The 24,404-nt window shown below is 44.8% G+C and overlaps 1 protein-coding gene across 3 annotated transcripts in view; it reads left to right on the forward strand.

The window, feature by feature from the left end:
* Sobp (sine oculis binding protein homolog) overlaps positions 1–24,404 on the forward strand; it is a 161,061-nt gene that overhangs the window by 98,697 nt on the left and 37,960 nt on the right. The gene's annotated exons all lie outside the window — the stretch shown is intronic.

The raw sequence follows: 24,404 nt of genomic DNA on the forward strand, positions 1-24,404 counted from the left end.
TTAGGAATTCCCACGTGGAACAGCCTTTGGATTTGGCTCTGACACCAACTGTTCATTAGAAACAAAGTGGCCAGAGAACAGGAGAAGAGTGAAAAATACAGGCCTTACCCATTCCAGCCGTGGCAGCTGCCATGTGGGCAGAGAGAGCCTCCTCCATGCAGCCCAGCAGGCTCTATCACAATAGCACCACGTCAGCCATTGTGTGCAGGGCCCTTGACCAACTAGCCTGCAGGCAGACTTGCTGCTTACCAGTGCAGCTGCTCATTTGAAAACTTAACTCAACCTGACATTTTGTTTGAGGACTCTTAAACGTCCAGGTCTGCCGTAGCATTACGCACTCTGCAGGGTATTTTCACTTTGTTTTTAATGCTCTCTTGGTAACTGTGGTCATCCAGGCCTAGGGGTTAGAGGAGGGGAGGATTTATGATGTTTTCGTGTCAGAATGCTTCCAGGAATGGCTTACTTATGTTTTAGGAAGATTGTAAAGACTATGCTTAACTTCCCCCGTGTATTGGAAAAGTAAATGTGTTTGAAAGTATACTGAAGAAAAAAAAAATTAATGTGAACCTTGTTTCCAGATACCTTTAGAGGAAATAAATGCTTTTCATTGCCTAGCTTACAGCGGTGCTGTGTTAGCAGCAGTTTTGAGAGGTTTGGTGCAATCTTCATTGCAGATAGAAATGCTTGATTCTGTTCAGCATACTTTCCAGTGATTAAAAAGAGGAAGAATAATCAAGAGAACATGAGGAACCTTATTTCTCTAAGAAGAAATTAAGAAAAAAATATTTTGCCAACTGTAAGAAAAGCAGCGTGTTTCGCTGTTGAGAAGGCCTGAGCAGTTACGATTTTTTTTTTTTTTTTTGGTAAAAGAATTGTTCATTCCTAAGAGAGAAATAGGAGTTCCTTGGAATTTCCTTACTACAGCTTCGAGCAGATTTTTAAGAAAGCTGACAGGGAGGATTGCACATTCGACTCCAAAGTGCCTTTTTAGCTTCAGGGTGGTTCTGGCATCTTCTTCCATGGCTAGTTGCAGCCCCAGAAGCAGCTAGTTGGGAAAGTGTGAGAAAACGCTGAGAGCACAGAGGGCTCTGGAGGTCCCAGGGGATCAGAAGCACATGGCTGGAAGGCTTGTCCCCCGGGCCACAACCACCGACAGAGTAGGGCCTAGGCCAGGTAGACGGGACATTGGCTCCATATTATTGATGGTCGAATGTCTCTGTGCCCCTCCTCTAGCCCACACTTCTTGGAAGAGACAGGAATATTGAGTAACTAACAAAAAAAAAAAAAAAAAGAAAAAAAAAAGCGAAGTAAAAATCAATGCATGGAATACACAAGTGTGTGTAATCAGAAGGCATCAACAAAGAAAGCGTTGGCTAAAGCAGATTCAGCTGTGCAACCGTACAGTTCCTGTAGGGCATTGATTTTTCCATTTAAACCCCAAACTGCGATGTGTGCCTTCGCACTAATGTACTGTACGCATGACTAGATATTTAGCCTGGTGGCCAAGAGTCTTTCGTTGGTGGTAACATAGCAGTTTCATTGTGGTTTTTAAATTAATTTTGGAAATGCAAGGCTATAAAGACCAATGATTAGATAAACAAGCCCTATGTTTTGGGGCACACAGTTCAGTGTGGTCATCTAGCTCTTCATAGACAGGGTGAGAGAGAGAGAGAGAGAGAGAGAGAGAGAGAGAGAGAGAGAGTCAGATTCCCCCTGGAGAGAGAGAGAGAGAGAGAGAGAGAGAGAGAGAGAGAGTGTCAGATTCCCCCTGGAGAAGTAAGCTGTGGCTGAAAGGTTTCTCCTCTCCCCTAACACAGTGCTCATTCAGCTGCTGAGACTGTAAGAGCTACAGTGAGAGAAAATCCTGAAGGATATTTTGAGTTCATATTTTCTCATTAGCCAGTTTCTCATTGGTTCTCAGGAAATGGCTGGGCAAAAATCTTGTAGGAACAGAACATAAAATTGGGCCTTGGAAGAGAAAGGGCTGCACGTAGAAGTTGTTTAAAGGTTTGGAGAAGAGGAGGGAATGAAGACAAATGAATTGACATCCCAATGTGTGTGTGTGTGTGTCTGTCTTGGAGTGTATGTGTCTTTGTGTGTCTGAGTCTGTGTTGGTGCGTGTGTGTGTGTGTGTGTGTGTGTGTGCACGCACCTGTACACACGCGCGCGCGTGTGTGGGTGTGCCACTTGTTTCGCCCCTGGAAGCTAAGGCTCACTGATTAGACCAGGCTGATTGGCCAGTAGTCCCAGGATTCTCTGCATCCCCAGAACTGGGATTCCTGGTTAGAAAGCCAGCAAGCGGAGGAAGCCCTGACAGGGACGGAAGAGAAGGAAGGTCAGGGGAAAGGAAGCTCACCCAACTCCCAACTGGACTTCAGCTTCTGGAATCATCACCCAGAGCCTGAGTCTCTATGGCTCCCTCAGGCTGGTAGGGTTGAGGGTTGTGAAGAAGGAGAGGGAGGGAGAACACAGCTGGGAGGCAAAATAAAAATAGCATGGGAAAAGAATTCTTTCTGGTCACTTACAATGCCAGTGGAGGGAGAAGATGAAAACTATTTTAGTGTTGTGGCCTCATGAGCAGAGCTGATGAGGAGGTGGAGCTTAGCCAACTCTTCTCTCTAGGGTCCTTTTGGAGGCAGGCAGGTGGGTTAGAAGAGGCACGTGTCATTCTCCAGCCTCAGAGATGCCTGTGTCACCGTGCAGCTTTCAGCTCACAAGTATCTTCCGTGCATCACACTATCTAAGCAGATAGGGACACAGGATAGGAAAAGTGCACTGTTCAATAGGAGACGCAGGCATGCCCAGCATGGTAGCCATTTAGTATGTGGGTTCTTGGGTTAAAAAAGCCGATTTTGTCCCATAGACCTGAAAGCATAAAATACCTATGACATCACAGTGGATCCAGGTTTCATCTCTTGGGCTTCTCCGAGTCACGAATCTTCTTCCGTAAAGCCTCGGAGGAGACTGTAAAGGCAGGAGATGATGGTGAATTTAGGCTCCCTGTTGTCAGAGCAGATTAGCTCTGCAATTGTGATTCTTCCTGCTGTTATGGTTGTTACCACTGCCTGTCCTGGAAGAGTGCTAGGAAAGTTCCGGTATGAGAAAGAGGATGAGATTCTTGTCTCCTGCAGCCGGTGTGCTGGCTGGAAGGTGCTTTGGAGCTAGGTCTTGCTACAGATGGGTACTGATTATGGCCATCAGTGTGTAAGGAAGGGTGTAAGGAATCGGGGGGGGGGGGGGGTGCAAGCAGAGGGAAGGCAGGATGGTAGGGAAGTGCAGGCCACGTGCCCTGTACCCTGTGTGACATCTCAGCCAGCCAAGTGTGGAGGGCCCAAGCACTATGGAGGCGGCAGGTAGGTAGGTCTGTGGAGGGGTCCTCCTACCTGACCCTTCCTATGGAATTTGGGTTTTAATAGTTGTACTTCATGGAAATTCCTAGTGTTTCTATAGATTAAAAATGACTGTGGAAAACTTCTATTGTTCAAAATTGTGAGAGTCATCATGCAACCTATGTGCTTTCCCTAGCTCAGCCACTCACCAACTAAAGGCTAGTGCTCACTTATCCCTTTCTCTTGCCAGCCTATTATTATTATTATTATTATTATTATTATTATTATTATTATTAATGTTTTAATTGAAATAGAATTACATTGCTTTGCCCTTGTCACTTCTCTCTCTAGACCTTCCCAGGCACCCCCTACAACCTCTCCCGTGCTCCCCCTCAAGTTGATAGCCTCTTTTTCTTTGATTATTATTGTTACACACACACACACACACACACACACACACACCCTGCTATGTCTATTTTTGTTCTTTGTATGTATATGGTTTCAGGGCTGTTACGCTGCACTGGACAACCAATCAGGGAGCTCATCTCTGGGAGAGGCTAAATCTCGTCCTCCTAGCATTCATTAGTTTCCTGTGGGTCTTTGCCTAGGGGCGGACACTGTGGACATTTTCCCCTTCCACATTAAAATGTCCATCACTCCAACCGTTGTCACAGCCATTGCTAGGAGAGATGGTCTCACTGTGAACTTGTTGGTGTTTTGGCTCTCACAACCTTTCTGCCTCTTCTTCCTCAGTGACCCCTGAGCCGTGAATGCAACCATGGCCTAATGTAAATCCATTGTGGCTGGGCTCCTCACCATACACGGCCTTTGCATTGTGTCTCGCTGCGGTTTCCTGTGGTGGTCTCCGTTTGCTGCAAAGAATAGCTTCTTGGATGAAGGGTAGCAGCTACACTTTTCTGTAGGTGTAAGGATAGTTTAGAACGCAGTGAGAATTTAGTAAGGAGTTCTGCTGATCTGGCAAAGTGGAGGTAGATTCTTTCCTAAGGACCATGACTTCATTAGTCCAAAGGAACTGGTTAGCTTTCCAGAACCAGGTATGGCTTCCCTCCCCTCACTGCTTGGGCAGCGTCTTCCTTGACCATCTGAAAGCGACTTTCAGATCAGATCTAGCCTGAATCATCCAAGCCCTGGGTACCAAATGTGGCATGTTTTGAGCAATAGGGGCCTACCCTCATCCCCTGAGGGGCAGCTAAGAGCTACATTGAGAGTCTATATTGTTTTGGGTGTCACCTGGACTACCCTGACCAACCATTCAGAAGAAAGTTTCCTGTGCCTGGTACAAGGGGGTTGTTAGTCTATAGTTCTTGTAGAGATCATTGTCAGGGCCCAAGAGGCTTAATTTCCTTCAAGATGTGTGTGTGTGTGTGTGTGTGTGTGTGTGTGTGTACATACTTATAGGCACTGTATATAATTTTAAGTAAATATAAACTAATGTGATTCCACGAGGCTTTATCAAACAGTGTTGATATTTTTTGTTCCTCATCCTTTCTTCATCTGTGTTAACTTCCCTTCCTCCTCCTCCTCCATTGAAGGCCTCCCTTTCTCTATCTTCCACTTTGTGCTACCTGTATCCTGCTATTCCTCCCTCCCAACACACAACCCTACTTGTGTCCCTTTAAAATTTTTCTGGTTTCCCTGGTTACCCCATGATGTATATTCCCTGAGGCTTTGAAGCTAAGAATTGCAGATGAGCAAGAACATGCAATGTTTGTGTTTTTGGGTCTGGGTTACCTCACTTAGTATAATCTTTTCTAGGCCCATCCATTTACCTGCAAGTTTCATTATTTCATTCTTTTTCATAGTTGAATAGTATTCCATCGGGTACTTGTCATTATCCACTCATTTGTCAAATGACATTTAGATTGTTTTCATTTCCTGGCTCTTGTGAACTGGGTGACAATGAACACGGCTGGCCAAGTATCTGCCAAATAGGAAGCTGAGTCCTTTGGACATGTGCCAAGGAGTGGTATAGCTGGTTAGCTGGGTCATACGGTAGATTTTTTTTTTCTCTGTGTCTTCTCCATACTAATTTCCAGAGCGGCTACATAGATCTGCATTTTCACAAGCAACGAATGAGTGTTTTTCCCTTTCTCCACAACCTTCGCCAGTGTACATTGTCAGCTGTTCTTTGGCTCTGAGCCCTTCTGACCGGGGTGAGATGAAATCTCAAAATTGTTTCATGTTTCCCTAGTTGCTAGGGATGATGACCACTCCGAGGGGTATTTCTTAGCCATTTTTATTTCTTCAATTCAGAATTCTCCGTTTAGACCCCTAGCCCATTTTTAATTGGGTTATTTCCCCTGGAGCATTACAAAGCATGCGAGCTTCTTTTTCAATGGGGGATGTTTTGTTTACTTGCTTTTGGTAGAGGTTTTCGTGTGCATCTTCCCTGGTTGGGAATACTGCATTGATGCTAATGAAGAGAGTGGGAAGCTTTGGGGCCATTCACACAGAAGACAAATGAGTCCTGCTTGTATGCCACGCTAGTCCCTCCCTGCCCAGGACAACCCTGTATGTCTTGTGCAATCTGGTCATGTTTTTAAAGATGGCCCTAAAGATGAAGCATATATATATCCCCATGCCAGGAATGGCTTGAATCTTTGCTCTCAGGCCTCTAATTCTACACATATTTATTTTACAATGAGATCAACTTTTTTTTTTCAACTCAGTGCACATCAGTGCCAGCCCCATCACAGCAGTGAAGGGACATTCTGTGTTCCAGTCATGTATTCAGATGTGCCGTGCTGTTGCTAGAACCACTATATCATGGACACACGATTAGAACCCTTAAAAAGGTGATAGCAACTGCCGAATTTCATTTGGAACTTAATCAGTGACAAGTGACCAAAGTCCTTCTCCCTGATGCTGTTGGTCTAACCGAAGCTGTATGCATGACCCCACTGGTTTCAAAGGGACAGATTGTTGCTTTGATGCTGCAGCTGAGCCACACAAGCACCAGCAGTTGATAAGTGTGATATACCCGAGCTCTTGCTGAAGCAGAGAAAGCATCGCACACAGGTATAGCATGCTGTGTACCAGTTTCCTAAAATAGTGACTGCAATAGCCCCAAAGGGTAGAATGGCCATCAAACACCAGGGACTGAGAGGGAGCTGGCCTGTCTCACCATCTTTCTACCCATCTTCCAGATCCCTCTAGTCTCAAACTACTTCCATGTTCCCATAGGATTCTGAGCTGGCTTTCAGACAAACAAAAGACCTTCTAGAAATGAAAGCAGTGGTCTTAAACTAAGCAATGTATAGCTCTGATAAGGCTGGTCCATTTACACCCTTTGGTTAGACTCTCTTGAGTCTACATAGACGGAAGGGGTGGGTGCCCCACCAGCTTTCCTCTTTCATCTGTTCATTCCTCTACTGCCATCTGAGTGCTTGCTCCACCCTGTTCTCTGCTTTGTGCTTCTCTTGCTGCTGTGGTCTTGTGGTTCAGGACCTTTCTTTCCTCCTGTACAAAGGACCCTCCAGAGCACACTGGACCATCTCCTTTACCCTCCCACCCATACACACTGTATCTTAACTCTCCTTTTAGTTCTTTGTTTTTGGAGAAGAACCCAGCTAGGGATGGACCAGGTGTGCCAGCTCCTGCTCGAATCCAGGGGCTTTGGGTGATGTAGGTGTCTTGATTTGATCAAAGGCTGAGCTTGTCAGCAGGTTCTCCCCTTCCAAAGCCTGGGAAAACCTTTGTCTTTTGCATAAAAGGTCTGAGGCAGGGTGATTTGCTTTTCATGCTGGCTTCTCAAGCAGCACATGCAGACATTCTTGGAGCCGAGGAGACAGAAGTGAGACCACGTGTTCTCTGAGGGCGCTGCAGGTGAGAGCAGGTGTCTGCCCTGTCCCTGCTCTGCCAGCTCTGTGACAAAGGAAAATTCCTGTCCCAGAGCCATGAGGGTAAAGAAAGCACCCACATATCATAGGATCATCTTGAAAACCAAAATAAGATCTTGTATAGGAAGTGTGCCTGCTTAGCAGGAACCTCGTTTCTAATAAAATGGAGTGGAATGATTCCGAGGTTTAAAGAAAGCCTTGGGGCAAAAGCAAGAAAGTGCTCCACTCTCCGCTCAAGCCCCTCATCACCTGCTCCAGATAGACTATCCTAAAAAACCAAACATGGCATTTTGTTGTGGTTTGGGTTCTGAGACAGGTTCTCAGTTATAGCCCAGATTACCCTTCAACTCGCCATCCTCCTGCCTCAATCTTCTAGGTGCTGGAATTGCAGGTGTGCTCCATCCAACCCAGCTCCCAGGTGTAGTATTTTAATTGAAGTGAAAGAGCATTGAGGAAATCCACACAGCCATTCACTTGTGCCCAAGGAGCTAGAACTTTCTGTTGGTTGGTAGTCAGTGTTGCTGACTGGTGAAGTACTGCAATGTTTGAATCCTGTCTTAGGAAGAACCTAAAAATTAGTTTGGTGAATGGACTGTTGCCAGATTCATGGGTCTCCTCTACTCTATCCACAGGCTGTGTGACTTTAGGGAAACTATAAGGATCACCAATTCTGTGTCCTCCAATAAAATGAGAATAGCCAGGTGGTGCACGCCTTTAGTCCCAGTACTCGGGAGGCAGAGGCAGATGGATCTCTGAGTTTGAAGCCAGCCTGGTCTACAGAGTGAGTTCCAGGACAGCCAGAGCTACACAGAGAAACCAGAGAAAATCCTGCCTCAAAAAAACTGACAGAGAGAGAGAAAGAGAAAGAGAGAGAGAGTGAGAGAGTACAGTAATGGCTACACAGTAAAGCTGGTGGGTGTGAAGTGTAAATAAATGAATTTCTGTAAGTTACTTAGAAAAGTATTTGGCAAACACTTGGCACTTACTCAGTGTTGTTATGATTGGGGCTATTCTAAGGTTGTTTGCTTTGAAGCACATCTTAGACTCCTCCATGGCCAGATTTCAAAGCAAATCTGAAATTTTCATATGAGGGAGGACAAAATGTACTATGTAACTGACTTTATATATATATATACATATATATATATGTATATATATATATAAAGTATACGTACAGGCATATGAGCTACACCATCCAAGACCTCCTAAACCTGCCTCGTCATTTAACAAGAACGGTGTTAATCGTAGAATGCACTTAAGTCGGGTGTGGTACAGTATACCTATAATCCCACCATGTCATAGAGCCAGGCAGGGGAATGCTGGAAGTTCAAGGCCAGCCTGGGAAACATAGTGAAATCCTGTCTTAAAACAAAACTTTCTCTTTTTTAATCAGGAAAATAAAGGCAAAGGGAAAATGTCATGTATGCATGTTAACACCTGTGTTAGGAAATGACTATGCCTCTGGCAGCAGTAAGGGAAGGAGACAGGAAACTACCCAGTGTGGGACAGCTCCACTGAGTCAGTGTGCTTCTCCGTCTTTGCAGAACCCTTTTCTAGATTTCTATTCTGTTTTCATGCACACCAGAAGAGGGAAACAGTTCTGTTACAGATGGTTGTGAGCCACCATGCGGGTGCTGGAAATTGAACTCAGGACCGTTGGAAGAGCAGCCAGTGCTCTTAACCTCTGAGCCATTTCTGCAGCCCCTAGATTTCCAATCTGACCATAACTTTGCTAAGGAGATGCTGTTTCAGTTTTATAGACAAGAAAGTTAAATTGCAGAGATCTTACACTCTTGCTGGTGGCCAAGAGGAGAGTTTCCAGTGGATAGAGCTGGGTTCGACCCCCATCTCTCTGACCACATATTCCATCCTGTGTTCAGGCCAGTATGTCTTAAGTAATCTTCTAGCCCAATGCCAGAGGAGTTCAGCCTATGGTTGTGGGGATGAAGGAGTCAAGTCATCATAGCTTCTCTGTAGTAACAGGTCTTAGGTAGCTCCTAAAGCCAAGAAAACCTATGTGACAAAGAACAGTTTATTCAGAAATTGAGGTCAAAGTTTGAGACTTCCCAGTGAATCAAAAAGTGGGGTGCAGAGCCAAATCATATTTATTTTTTTAATTATGTAGACTTGGGACATTAATATTAGAGCTATAAACATGTATGTATACATATATATATACATATATATATATACATGTGTGTATATATATATACACACACACATCTATATTTGACATAAATTTTAAAAACCTGAGAATTATATGTGTAAGTTTTAAGTTTCCTTTTGAAGATTTTTATGCCTTTTTATTACCAAGGTCTATGTTTTTATTAATTTTGAATCATGTGTATTTATATGTGGATATGTGCCGGTGAGTACAGGTGGCCTAAGAGTCCGGGAGAAGGTGTTGGCTCCCCTGGAGCTAGAGTGACAGGTGTTTTGGGGCCACCTGATATGAGTGCTGGGAACCAAGGCTTGGGTCCTCTGCAAGAGCAGGGTGTGCCCTTCACCCTAGAACCATCTCTTCAACTCACTAGGGCCATTTTAGGCTTTACTTTTTGTTGGTGGTGGCTTTTTTTCAAGACAGGCTTTCTCTGCATAGCCCCGGCTGTCCTAGAACCCACTCTGCAGGCCAGGCTGACCTCAAACTCAGAGATCCGCCTGCCTCTACCTCCCAAGCACTGGGATTAAAGGCCTGAACCACCACGCTCCAGCCAACTACCATCATTTTAATTGGTAGAGTGCAATAATCACCTAAAAAAGCAGAGAGAGTTTACTTCTGATGTTTTCTAGGAAACTGTAGAACATATATCAAGCAAAATAAGGAAATCAAACAGTATGTCCACTTATCAATGTAACAGTGGGCAAATAACCAGTCAGAACTCAATCACATTTCATTGTGTACCTGGTTTCTACTTAGAAGAAAAAGCTAGTGAGAGCCTGTTGTAAAAAAGGAGAAAAAAAAATTAGAAATTCCAGAGTTGAAAAAAAAAAAAAGGTGTGTAAGCAACAAAGGAGACAAAAAATTGAAGGCAGGGATGTGGGGTGGTGGGAGCCAATTGGAGCCAGGAAGGAGAGAGATAGAGGGTGAAGCCACAGACAAGCCCACTCAGGAAAGCAAGAGCCATTAAAATAATGTCAGTCCATTGCATTTGGCGTCCAGTATCTTCCCTGGCTGTGGGTTTGTTTGTTTGTTTGTTTGTTTGTTTGTTTGTTTTACATCCTGCTGTTGTGGCCTGAAGTATCCTGGTTTCCTGGAGGACCCTTTTCTCTGCCCTCCAGGCAGCCCCTGTGTCCCCTTGCAAGGTTCAGTGTGCCCAGGAATGGAGCCACTTACAGAGGACGTTTTCCTCCATTCCTCACGGGCTCCCCTGGCTGAGGACTCAGTGAGGCAGCAGAGTTGTCTGTCTTAGTCATCTCCAGACCTCCAGAACTGTGCTTGCCTCATGCTGTGTGTGTGTGTGTTCCAAAATCCTCCCCCCCCACACACACTAAGGTTTTAACAACTCAAAAATGGGAGTCACATATTACAATTGATGACCTGTCATTGTTTAATTGGCAGTGCTTTCTCCCTTGAGGTATTAAAATAATGGCGTCTTAACAGCCTGTGGTGATAGAGACTCAGTGAACTGTGAAGCGGCGGTTCCGGGGTTATTTGTCGAGTGAGTGTCTGTGCTAGCTCACATCCCTGGGTCTAGTCCCAAGAAAACTGGCATGCCCAAAAGTTAGTTCTGGATTGTATCTGCTGAAGTGGAGCTGAGGGGGCAGGGCGGTGTAAACTGTACCACAGTGTGGCCTACAGACAGCTTTGCTCATCCTTGCAAACCAAACGTTGGACTCCTTAAGACAGACCCCAGCTAAGCTGGCTTTAAAATACTAAACAGTACTTCTGTTTTAATTACCCAGAAAATTGCTCCTCCGTCATTATTTCACGAAGGTGCTTCAGAAAAGGCGCAGTGTTCTCTTCTTCCATCTCTTCCAGTAGGAAAGGCCATAGAGCGCTTCAGAATAACACAAACAACATGTCATTTTGTAAATTAGGGTGCCCCACCCCCCACCGTCATCACCAGCATTCTTTAGAGATGTTCCCAACCTATGGAAGAGACAGAGTAGCGTTTCCTGCGTCTCAGATTGTTATGATCTGCGCTATGTTATATGAGGACCTTTACTGTAAAGCCTTTCAGCACCCTTGGTATCCACATCTCATGGTTTGGGTTCCTTTGAATGGAAATATCAAATCTAAATTGGATTCTAACATGGTTTGAAAAATGTAAAAGGCATTACCAGCGATACAAATACTACTTTTGGATTAGAGAAATATTTACGTATTTACAAGAGAGCTTAAAATTTGGAAATGAGCATCACTGCTGCACAGACATATAAAACATAAAATATGAAGGCAAATTCATGTATTCTGTGCGGAGATGTGGATATGTATATAAAGAAAAAGGAAAGCAAATGAAGGCATTATTCAAGTGTTTCTGAGTCTATGGCATTTAACTCATTTCAAACAGTTATCTAGCACTTTTCTCAACTAATTTAATGTTTACATATGAATACATAAAAATAAATAACATGGAAAAATCAAGTTGCAATGAAATTTTTATCTTCAGTTTTTTTCTTTAGCCTTCATGCATTTTGATTTTGAAACTGTGTCTGACTGTCATCTAATCAGCCAAGTTGAAAATTGAGCTGCATCAATGGAGACAGTCAGTCTTCATAATTCAAACCAAAAATACCTTCTCTCCAGGGATATAGTCTCCCTGGTTTATTTTGTCTGAATAGTTTCTTATGTCTCTAATTTATTCTTTTGTACATACAGCATAGAAATAGAATCTATTATTCAATTCAGTCTCTATGAAGATTTTAACCCTTAAAAAATCTGTATATTTAATGTTCCGGACACATCTCAGAAATAGAATTAATAGAATGGGTTTGGAGGGGGGAGGCTTGAAGACATTTGTCTTTCAATGACATATATTTATTGGATGCTTTCTGCTGCTCCAGTGCAATAGGCATAGCTCAAACTATAAGTTTACACTTTTATGGACAGTATATTCCAGTGTCTTGTAAGTTTCCAGGGTGCTTTGGGGATTAGACACTAGGAACAAACACACACACACACATACATACACACATTAGTAAAAGCCACCTAATGAGGAAGAAATGGTGGGGTGGACTTATTAAGAGAAGGCAGGTTTTCAGAAGGGGTGAAGCCTGATCTGCTCCTTGGAGGGTAGGTGGCAAAGAAGAGCATCCGTGAGTAGATGTAGGAGCATCTTGCATCTGGGAGAGGGGAGGCAGATGGGCTGTATCATTCTGTCAGTGAGATCAGAATTACCTTGACAGGCCCTTTTCAGAAAATTGAGAGCGCAAGCAGCCAATTTTACATTGTGTGTTTCAGACTGTGGGTATCTGTATTAGATATCTGAGCCAGGAATTATTCTTACGAAAGAATGCTTCCCCAGAATGAAAGAGGAATGGGCAAACCTCTAGAAGGCAAGCAAAACAGCCCAGGCTTACTGTGACGAAGACAAAGCCTTCTCAGGGGCAGAAAGTGAGGCGAGGATACTGCAAATGCAAGTTCTTCCGGCCATCTTAACATATGCAGAGGTCTTTCCCAGGCCCATTGTCCCAGGAGCCCAAATTTTTAACATCAGGATTAATTAAGTCACTTGTTACGTGGGGAAAATATGATCAAAGGAAAAGGAGGATGCTGAAGTTTAAAACTACTTGTGAACTAGGGTAATTCTGGAGTCATTGTGATTTAAACCGTACAGTAACAAACTAGGAAGAAAGGGGACCCAATCTCGAGTGACTTAAAGAGGGGCTCTTCATCGGCAAGGGTGCAGCCATCCCTTCCCTCTGAAAACTGCTTACAGGCTTTCTAGCCTGCATATCCTGGTGGCTCAGACTTCACACTGGCTGTGGGGCTGGTTGGCTTTCGAGTCGTTGGGATGATCCATTTCTACCCACCTGTCAAGGGATGCTAACTGTACAGGCCATTTAGGTTGGCTGTAAAAGTCAGATAAGGTAGTAAATTCAAACTGTTTGCTTATTATGAGTGTTCAGTGAAAGGAAAAAAAAAATCCCTCTTTTATACTCAAACTTTTGAGAGTAAGAATGAAATAATAGATAAAATTCACAAGCCCTTCAACATTTGTTCTTAAAAATGGTGATAAAAAAATGGGAGGGGAAGGGCATCAAGATGGCTTGGCTGGCACAGGTACCTGCTGCCAACCCAGACGCCCTGCATTAGATCTCTGGGACACACCCTGATAGGAGAGAAACATCTCCCCACCTGGAGCCAGGGCTTGTTCACATCTCCTCTGCAAATAAAATTTAAAAAGAAGAAGAAGAAAAGGAGAAAGACTCATGAGGCACAGCTTTGCCTACATTGTTCTCATTTGCTCTTTACATCTTGTACTGTGTACAAGACTCAAGTTGAAGAAATGCTATTCAGCCAATAATCTCTCTAGAAAATTTCAAAGTCTTCATACAATAAAAACATTATGTTGAATTTACCGGGTTTACTTTGCTGCACTGACATAAAATGATTTTTGGGGAAAAAAAAAACACAAGCTAATGAAAAAGAATTTGCTAAGTTATTCCCTCAAATTGAATTTCTCATGTTACCACATTCATACATTATTCTAATTAGCTGACCAGTTTCTTCTGAAAGTGAACAAAATCATTGAGTTTTTGGTGTCTGGTTGTTTTTTTTTCTGATAACCTTCAAACAAATAAATTAAGTATTTCATGACTAAGAGTGAATCAAAAATCCAAAATAATGTGAGAGAAATGTCACAGAGCAAACTTGTTTCAGCCTAAGAGCAACAAACAACTCCCTTCGTAGGTGCCCCTCCTCATTAGTTTTTATTTGACTTTTTGATACAGGGTCTCAGGCAGCCCAGACTGGCCTTGAACTTTCAATCCTCCCCCAATACCCGCCTCTCAAATGCTGAGGTTGCAGGAGTGGGCCAGTACACCTGCTGGGAGTCCTCTTTAAAATAGTTGAGCTGCTCATATTCAGATGGGCAAGGTCCTGTTCAAGATTAAAATGAGCTTCAGGACAGTAGGGGGCCTGTGATGGCAGGAGAATGTGCCTACAGGAAGGGAGACCTGAGGTCTTTCCTCTGACCTGGCTCTTTTCTTTCTGAGCCTAGTAATATACTTATTTAGTCTAATTTGATTTTAGCCTTAGTTATGCTTTCTGAAATCATAGGAGTTTTGAGGACTTTATTTTTTTTTATTTTTTATTATCCCAGCAGGAATCAGACTATACGTTAAGCACCTTTCTCTTCTCCTAGAGGGGGAAGGAATGGTGAGAGTCTTTGTCTAGTCAGGGCGGCCTTGTGGATGCATCTCATGAATTCCAATATGTGACTGGCTTCTCCAGGGACCATCGAGTCTTGTCGCTGTGTCTAGTAGGCTCATGGAAGTATGAACCCCAGCAAATGATGAAAAGAACTGAAATTCAGAGTTTTGTTTCGTTTTTTTTAAAGTGTGGTTGAATCTACCATTCAAACAAAAATGACTCACATTCATAAGTTTACATTTAAGTTTCTTTTGCAAAAAGTGGTGCTAGGCCTATTATGGTTGCTGGTGGTGTGGCTGGAGCCGAGCCTAAGTTTAGGAATGTCTGTTTTCTCCTTCGCTCAGGTGCCATCACCTCCGTGTGTCCTGGCCAACACTTTAGCATCTCTACTTGCACCTTTGTCCTAAGTTAGATTCTATGCAAGTGTCCGTACCGACATGCAGTCCCCATAATCCGTGTCACAGATTCTCGCCGAAGTTCCATCCGTACACTTGCACCGGGAGCCTATTATTTGCAAGACATGAGACCATCTTAAATGGCTGCAAAATTTGCTGGGTATTTGTTTTGAGACGAGACCTCACGGCATCCCAGGCTAGTCTCAAACTCACTCCATAACCAAGGATGACCTTGAACTTAAGAGTCTAAAAGCTGTTGAGTGATGGGATCCACATGTGTGCGCATGCCTTTGTCCTTGTTGTTCCTTGTGTGGTGTTAGGCAGTGGACCCAGGGTGTCCTGTGTGCCAGGCCGGCGCTCTACCAACTACACTACTCCCACACTTCTTCCACTGAGTGTTACAAGAGAATTTATCTTGCACGCTATGTACATATATACGTAATATATATGTATATGTATGTGTATTAAGCTATTCGTGTATATAAAGGTCTTTTACTAAAGGCTTTGAGTAGATGCTCAAGAAATACCTGAGGTATGAACAAACCAGCAAGCCATGCAGGTGTGGCTTCCTGTTGGCTGTTCTCCAAAATGGGCTCATACACCGGAGTCTCTCCCAAGCCTAGGGAGTTATCAGTAGCGGTTGCAGTGAGGCAGCACTGGCTTATTTGACTTTCTTTTTGACACATTTTTGAGTTGCCAGGTTCCTGGGCTCAAAGGGCAGTGGCCCCATCATTAAACGAAGGCCCACTCTATCCCTTTAAGCCCCAACCCCAACAATCCAGGTTTGTTTTCCTAACGAGAGTGGGACCTGTAAAGAATTTTCTCCGTGCTGTATACCATTCCCTATGTTCATTTTCGCATTGGAAGGATGCATCAGATACAACATTCAAAGCATTACATTTTAAAATGGGCGTTTGAGGCTGAGGCTGTGGCTCAGTTCGTAGATCTCTTGCCTAGGGTACACAAAGCCTTGGCTTCTGTCTCCAGCACACTGCATAAACCAGGCGTATTGGCACACACTGCTTCTGTAGTAGTGTCATCCTTGTCTGCAGAGAGAGAGAGCTCAGAAAAAAGTATTCTTTCATTTTTTTTTTTACAACTATTCAAATTAAACTTTTAAGTGGAAAAAAAAATTACTTTGGAAATGTTACTACATTCCTAGGATGAAGTGCCGTGCTTTCTCTGGCTGGGTGAGGCTGTTAGCCAGTGTGCCCGTACACACGACTCCGTTCATGCTTTTCATACAGAGTGTCACAGAGCCCAAGGTACAGTTTTCTCTGGACTGCTCCTTCTGCCTCATAGAATTACCATGAGGGAATCATCATACTTCCCTTGGAAATAGAACTATGTAGAGTCTCGGATTTTATTACAGGATTTTATACCAATAATTACTTAAAATTTAATGAATTTCACTACTGACTTAATTGCTTTTGAGTAGTTCCACTTAACTTATTAAAGAGAAGCAAGGACATATTCATTTAATGAGCAGCAGAAGTCTTGCCCTCACATCTGCCTACATTCTCTTTTCAATTAATCAATTATAGTTCGATGGTGTGTAATTACACATTAAGAAAGTTATTGGATATCTCAGCATGCCTCTCCCAGGGGGCTCATGAATACACTAATATAACACACCTGTAATGACCTGCGTTCAGATCTGCAAATTACACTCATTTCTCTCTCCCTCTCTCTTCTCTAAATTAAGATAAGAGCAATTACCATTAACTTTTTGAGTCACGTCTAGTCAATGTGATATGGAGAGTGGAAAAGGAAAAAGAAGGATTGAAAAGGAAAGAAAAAAACCCGCAGCGAAAGGGAGGGAGAAGATTCTGCTACCATAATCCACCTGCCTTCTGCAATTAGCTTCCTGAGACCCGTGCCTGCTTGGGGAGCAATGGTACAGAGAGGCCCTTCATCTGTGCCGTCTACTGAATTATACCAAATACTTGAGACAATCAGGCCAACATTACAGGGACTCAAGCAGTGACTTGCCTCTCAGCTTCCTTCAGTAGCCTGGTGAGAGAAACAGGAAAACCTTCTGAAATCACATGCAGGCAAATTTGCTTGGCTTGTTTCAAATCAAACTGAAGTCTGGAACTGATCCCTACGAGGGACCCTAAGCCCCTGCATAGCAACTAAGCCACGCTGGGAACAAAAAGGAAAAAAAGGGGGTGGGGGGGAGGAAAAGGGGCCTGCTAAAAATGCAGCATAACACAAAGGGCAAATTTTACTACATTAATGGTCTGAGAGCTCTGGTTCCGAGAAGGGGTCTATTCTGGTTTTTTCCTGCTTTTATGTGAACCGAGTAAAACCCAAGGAGAACCTCTAATCCAAATAATATAGTCAGAGGCATTCAAAACGCCTAAGCCAACCACGCGATTTTAAGCGAAATGCCCTGTTAAAATAAGCTTTTGATGTCTGCACAGCTCAAACTCAAGAAGCAATCTGTTGACATTTTCAGCAAATGCTATCTTAGTGTGAGACAGAGGCGGAGACGCTTCCTGTGAGTGCTCCTCAGCGCAAAGGGATCCTTCCCGAATGCTCCCTGCTCCCCGCCCCACTCCCCACCCCCACCCCTCTCCTGTCCTCTTGATGGTGAGGAACCCACAAGGTTAGATCTGTTGTGAGTCAAGGCTGTCCATCTGAACACAAAGGGGACATCTGGGCTGCGTGAGCAGATGTTTCCGAACACGCAGATGAGTGGGTGAGCGCTCTGGGTTGGGATGGATTTGCTCCGTAGATGTTTTTAATTCAACGCCCGCCGGCTTTGGGTGTTTTTGTGTACCGTTTCTTCTCTACCCCCTCCGCCCCTCCCCCACAACGACTGGTCACCCCTCCCCATCCCCCAGTGGTCAGCTGGGCTGAGCCTGCCTCCCAGTGTGCCTTTCTGAGGGTGCCCATAGACCCCACTGGCCCTGAATGGAAGATGTCCGTCAGTGTACTTTCAGGGTGTGGCCTTTCCTGGTACTCCTGGACTCCTGGGACAAATGTCTCTGCCCAAGGGGCTGTCTTCCTGTGTGGGCTTCGTTTGTGGCATCTCATGGGCCCCCGTGGGGTTGAACTGTAAATAATGGCCACCACATAAAACATGCCATCTGTACCCCTGTGGCTAGTATGATGGAACACAAAAAAAAGATTTATTCCAGGAATATGAACTGATGTTTATAGACACGCCAGGACTGGCTTTTAAAACACAGTGGAAAGCTGTCTCAGGAGCAATTTAAGTACCAAGTAATAGAAACCTGAAAGGGGGACTGTAGAGGCACAAGGAGGGCCCTGTGTTTGGGGAGAGATTTCAAGCTGGCACACACACCAGGCCCTTTCCGGTGATAAGAGAATATGGGATGTCTCCTCCCAGGGTTTCCCAAGGGCTTGGCAGAGTCACCAGTGCAGTTGCCTTAACCCTGCAATCACTCCAGGGACCCGAGGGCAAGGAAGTACTGTTAAGTAAAGCAAATTGCCTTGCCTTGGGAGAGTTTCTTTATTTACTGGGCTGGGATTCGGGGTCCCTGCTGGAGGTCACCCTTTATTGGGGAATTATACCCCCAGTGGATAGGATACCAGAGAGTCCGGCTAGTTGTGATGACCACATGGCTCAAGATTTGCCCAGCCTTTACCTTTGCCATACACTGTCTGTCTACATAAAGCAGCTGTCCTCGAGGGGCCCAGCGTTTGGAAACGCTGCACTTCTTTTGAGACCCGCATGAGCTATCGACACAGTTCGTCCCCGTGGTGTGAACTGGAAGTAATGTCTGCCATCTATAATACACAAATGAAATATAAAGTCATAAACAGGAGCCAGCAGGTTCACAGCTATATAATCAAGCTGTCTAAACGGGACTGGCGGTTTCTGGTGCCTTTATTAGTATTCCTTTGCAACTTTGCTTGCTGGTTGCGTCCTCTCCAGAGGCCTGTTGGCAGCTGCCTCGGTCTGTGAGACAGGCACCTTTTTGGTGGTGAAATCTGGGCAGTTACCTTTATGTGTGGTACAGTTATTGTCTTGTGATGCAATCTTGTTTCACTGTTCATTCTGCTCTATAAATACCCATCACCTTTGTAAAGAGTCAGGTCTCCCCTGAAAGCAATGGGGATCTCATATTTGAAAGCTCAACCCTGCCCCTCCCCCACCCCATACCTTCTATCAACTCATATTTTCTATCCATCTTTTCCCTCTAATCCTTTGGTAAGGAATGAGGGTGAAGACAAGGAGCAGATAGTTTCTCTAGGCCTTTACTTCTGTATGCCTGCGAGGGCGCCCCCTGAAGACACATGATGATATAACACCCTCCAACTTGGCCCTGAAGTGAGGTGCCTGGACCCAGGCCGGCGAACTGTGCCAGTACTTTGGAGCCTGTGAGTTTGGTATTTTAGATCCTTGAAGCCAGACTCTGGCATGTGCATGAGTCTTCACGTGCTTGAACATGTGCACACAGCAACTCTTACCGAAGGCTCAATTTCTTAAGGAGCTTTTATAGCGTGGGGTTGTGAGAAACTTAAAAATTAAATATGATATTCCAGTTCCTAAAAATTCTTTGGCCACCCAGAATTTCTCCCTGGCCGCAGTTCCCTGCAGGTCTCTGCCTCCCGTCAGCCTGTTCTGGCCCTCTCCCCATCTTGACACCAACTCTTCTCTCCACATGCCTAGTCCCTATATTTGTATTTGCCCCAGCTTCTTAGCTGAGCAGATTAGATTCCTCCATGTGTGCGTCCATGCAATCCTTTGTAAGTGCCCTTTGTTTTTATATGTTATTATGACAGTTTTTTTTTTTAAATGTGTCCATAGGAACAGAACAAATCGGAGAGGGTTGACGTTTGCACAAGGCTATTAAAGACCAGGAGGCCTGTCCGCTGCCCCATGTTGGGGCCACAGAGCTGATGTGAGATGCCTAACAGGGGATGGGAAATACAGGCCACTGCCTCTTGATCTGCTAGCTGCTTTTCTATCCTTGGCGGTGACAGGAGCAGAGGCACAGCCCCACCCTGTTGCCCAGAGCAAGCTGAGCAATTCCCTAGCCCTTTAGAAACATGACTCTGGTAAAACCAGGTCCTTGGCCATGTCACAGGAAACTGCAGGTTACAGCGGGGGAAGGGATAGGGGCCGTAAGCACACATGGCTGTGTTGGAATTCTGGGTCCTCAGGTGGGGAGGTTAGACCCCAGATTGAGGAGAACCCTCCCCAGGTCCCCATAACTTTCCTTGCGTTTCTCTATCCTGCCCACTTAGCACAGGAGTCGATGGTCACTGCTTACAGAGTGTCCTCAATGGCCAAGTTGGAGAGTCCCACCCCTATCTCTGAAAAAGGCCCCGGGAAGTAGGGAGTTTAGTTTCCTGGTGTGGCTCTCACACTGCCTCTGACCACTACCAGAAAGCAGAGCCATCTTTCCTCAGACACCCAAGGTTCTTTCCCAGCTCTTCAGCAACGTACATGTGACAGAATAATTATCATAGTCAAGAGAGGCCAGAAGAAGCAGGTGGGAGCAACACCAGGGTGTGCGGGAGACTCAGCTCAGGTCCAGCCTCCTTCTTCGCTGTGTCTGGGAGTCTGGATTTTGCGTCTTTAATTTAAAACAAAAAAGCTGAGATGGCTAAGAGGAAGCTAAGTCCTAAATTGTCCCTATGTGTGTTGGGAATTTGAATCCCACCCTAATGCCAAGAACAAGAGGTAGTCCTGTCTCCCAGAGCTGAGGAGATGGGGATGAAGTGCCTGCACAGGGCCAGTCCCATCTGTCTGTCCCCTGCCCCTCCCCCACTCCCACCCCACCATCTTGCTTTCTGCCTGCAGGTCCAGGGGAGGTGGTGCTCAGCTGTCCAGTCTCCTCAGGCAAGCTAGCGTGCACTTAGGAAGAGGAGCCAGGTGGCATTTGGGCTGGGGAGCGTCTAATCTTGAGTCCAGTCCTGGGGCCATGCGCTGAGAAATATTGTTGATACTTGATACAGCACCTGGTTTTAAATGTTCTATTGTTCCCCATAAATTACCAGCATCTCTCTCTTCTCTGTCTGCCTTGCCTCCCTGTGGAACAAACATTGTCAGAGGATGTATCCTGATTCTCTTCAAGCAATCAGTGACAATTTGTTGCACAACAGGAAGTGGACAGTAACTTAAAGGGTCATGTGTACGGCCACCTGGAATTCCTGGGACAGGCCCAATATGAAATAGTCTGCTCTGTTATCATTCATTCCTGGGAACACGGGTGCGCCTCCAGCTGGCTGCTCATGCTTTGCTGCTGATGTCAAACGCTGGCATTGCTACAGAAAAAAAGATTAAGTTAATGAATATAATTTTTTCCATTTAAGAGTCCCTCTCCCACTTTTTCTTACACATTTGGCATCTGGCACCTATTGTAGAAAGCATGTGCTTGTAAAGCCTAACAAGCCATAGAGGAAAACAAGCGCTCACGAACACAGCACCGCCCAATCGTGGTTCATCGTCAACTCGCCGTGTACCCGTGGGCAGTTCCCCTGAGGTCTTCCGGATGCTCAGTGTTCAATGCTATCGATACCCTATGTTTTCTGTTCTTAGTTTGATGATAGAATTCACCATATCAACACTTCACAGTTCTCTTGAGCATTTACTCTTGACTGAACATGAGACTCCTTGTGGTACTGAGTACAAGGTTCCTGAGGCCTCCGAAGTGATGGAGCTCTTTATAGGGATGGCTGGAGAGAGGGTCGGACGGTTTTGTAGTCATAGTTATGCTGTGATTTGTGAGGTATCAGAGTGGAAGGGGTGGGCCTCCCACTCCTGAATTTCTACTCTGAGAGGTTATTTCCTGGTGTGTTTGACTGCTAAGAATTGACGTCTTGCTTTTTATTGGCCCTGGACTAGGGCCCTGAAGGAAGGATGTATAACTGAAAGAAAGACAATGAAGAAAGGTGGGACCAACATCTTACATTCAACAGTGGTATTGTCTTGCCCTTGACCCCCCCAGGGGAACAAGACATCTCTCATGACTTAGTAGATATTCTTGTCCATTGTTCCCTTATGGTAACAGATGGGCTGGGGTTCTATGCAGAGAAAAATGAGGATGTTTTTTGTATATTTCATGTGGAAGTGAGTTCTGGTCCTTTCTTGGGAAGGCTTATCTTCTGATATGATATCTGATTTGACATCTGCCCTCTCTGTGTGATATTAAAATGCCCTTTTTCCTCTTTAAAAAATTGTTTTAGAAATGTCTTTAGGAGGAAAGAATTCAGGGGACTGACATAGGGTAGCATGTCATAACGTAAATGTCATAATAGACATTTCTTTAATTTTTTCAAATTATATTTTCTTTACCTGTGTGTGTGCGCATAATGTGTTTGTGTGTTGTAGGCATGTGCATGCCATGACATGAAAGTAGGAGGTCGAGGACAACTTGAGGGAGTTGGTTCTCTCTTTTCACCATGTTCAGATCACCAGGCTGGGCAGTGAGCATCTCTGCCCAGTGAACCATCTCAGCAAGCCGCTTCTGACTCTGCAGTGCAGAGCCAGGCGAACATTATGTGAGAACCGAGTGACTTGCTTTAGCGATGGACATTTCTTTGGAGTGTGTTCTCAAGGATTTTCTACCTGAACCTTTCTGTACCATCTTTGGGAGGACAGATAGGACAAACCTTGAGGAACAGCAAAAGTCACAGTGATGTCAAAGAGAGGCTCTAAGGAAGAAGAATTCACATGGGCTTGGAGAGAAGCAATGAATGGAGTCTGTTAGATTTGATGTGGTGACCAGTGACTCTCTCTAGAGGTGGACATTTTTCCTAAAATTCTCCAGTAAGGTCAGATGGGTCTAGCAGAACTACAATTTCAGTAGGTTTTTTATTATATACTTTTAAAAAAATGAGCACACCTGTATAATATTTATTTGTAAAGTTCAAACATGTGCAACTATATTGATACGTTCATATGTGCATTATGAATTCCCCCACAAACAAATGATTGACAACAACTGTGGACTGGCATTCCAATGCTCTCGTAAAGTAGATAGCTTTGCATCTGGTTGTGTACCACGGCCCACCTAAACTGCTAAAGGAGGTTAAGTTTTATATTGGCAGCCCTCATACACCAGGGAAGCCATGTGGTCTCACTGCCAAGATCCACTTGGTATAGGTGCCCTGGGGAGGAAGGACACAGGGGTTCTCTGAACATGACCCCAGATCATCACTGGGCCCAGGGAAGGACTAAACCAGATCAGAAGCATTAAGGGCTGGGCGATGGGGCATGACCTTAAAGTGTTACTGTATCAGCTTTCCCTTACTACAACCAAACACCTGACACAGTTAACTTAAAAAGAGAAAGGGTTTATTCTGCCTTACCGTGTAGCAGGTTCTAGTCCACAGTCAAGTGGCTCCATGCTTTGGGCTGTGATGGAGCAATGGTTCACTTCTCTCTAGGAACAAAAAGGACTAGAAGAGGAAGAGACAGACAATGGCCACACTCTCCTCTTTAAAGGACTTCCCTAGGGAGCTCAGAAATCTCTCCTAAGGTCCTAGTTCCTAAAGGCTCCACCATCTCCCAGTAGCAGCACCCTGGCAAACAAGCCCTGAATGATGGACATTTGGGAGATGCTTATAATTATACATGGCTTATATATAAGCTTATATATATGGCTTATAAGTATATACTTATATATGGCTTATGCTTATAGCCATATCACAGTTCTATATGGAGCTCCAACATCACTATAGATACAAAATCTTCAGCTACCATAGAGCCAAGATGGGACTCACTTCATTCATGGCCACCTCTCTTTAGACACATCTCCTTTCCCAACTAGAGATGGCTTTTACAGTCACAAAGGCTTTGAGCTCCATGATGATAACACTTCAGCAAACCTTGGAGCTGGGAGTAAAATGAAATAAGATGACAGCTCCTCCCCACAGAATAGTAGAGCTAGCTGGGGTCTCCCTGACCGGGACAGCTCACACAGGTCTGCTGGCCTCTCTCTCTTTTCTGCCTCCCCTCTGAACTGTCTTCTGTAAGAGGAATCCTTACTGGATCCTGAAGCACAGGATGCTCCGGAGGGAACAGGCCCACAGTGATGTCAGGGAGCGTGGGCATGCGTGCGTGCATGTGTGTTTGTGTGTGAGTGTGTGTGTGTGTGTGTGTGTGTGTGAGTGTGTCTGTGTGAGTGTGTCTGTGTGAGTGCATGTGTTTAGGACCAGAAACCACAGCCTAAGATCTGTGCGCTTGTACATGGCTTCTCCGAAGGCATTAGTAGACTCCATAGGGTTAGCATATAATCTTCCATAGGGTTCCATTAGAGGCTTCCAGAGGGTTACCATGAGCTCTCTTGCCTACTGCTGCATAGCTGAATCAGAATCCTGACATGGAGGACAGAGGGCTCACTGAGTGTTTCTGACATGTTACAGAGTGCTGAGAATATCTAAAGCCCAGGTCTTGTTCTAAACATGATCTTCTGGCTGGTTCCTAATGGACCTAAAGCCATATTGCTGTTTCTCCCACACCCTGCTCTCACTCTACACACACACACACACACACACACACACACACACACACACACACACA

This window comes from Psammomys obesus, unplaced genomic scaffold (genome assembly GCF_907164565.1).
Source record: "Psammomys obesus unplaced genomic scaffold, mPsaObe1.curated_primary_1811, whole genome shotgun sequence".
NCBI lineage: Eukaryota > Metazoa > Chordata > Mammalia > Rodentia > Muridae > Psammomys > Psammomys obesus.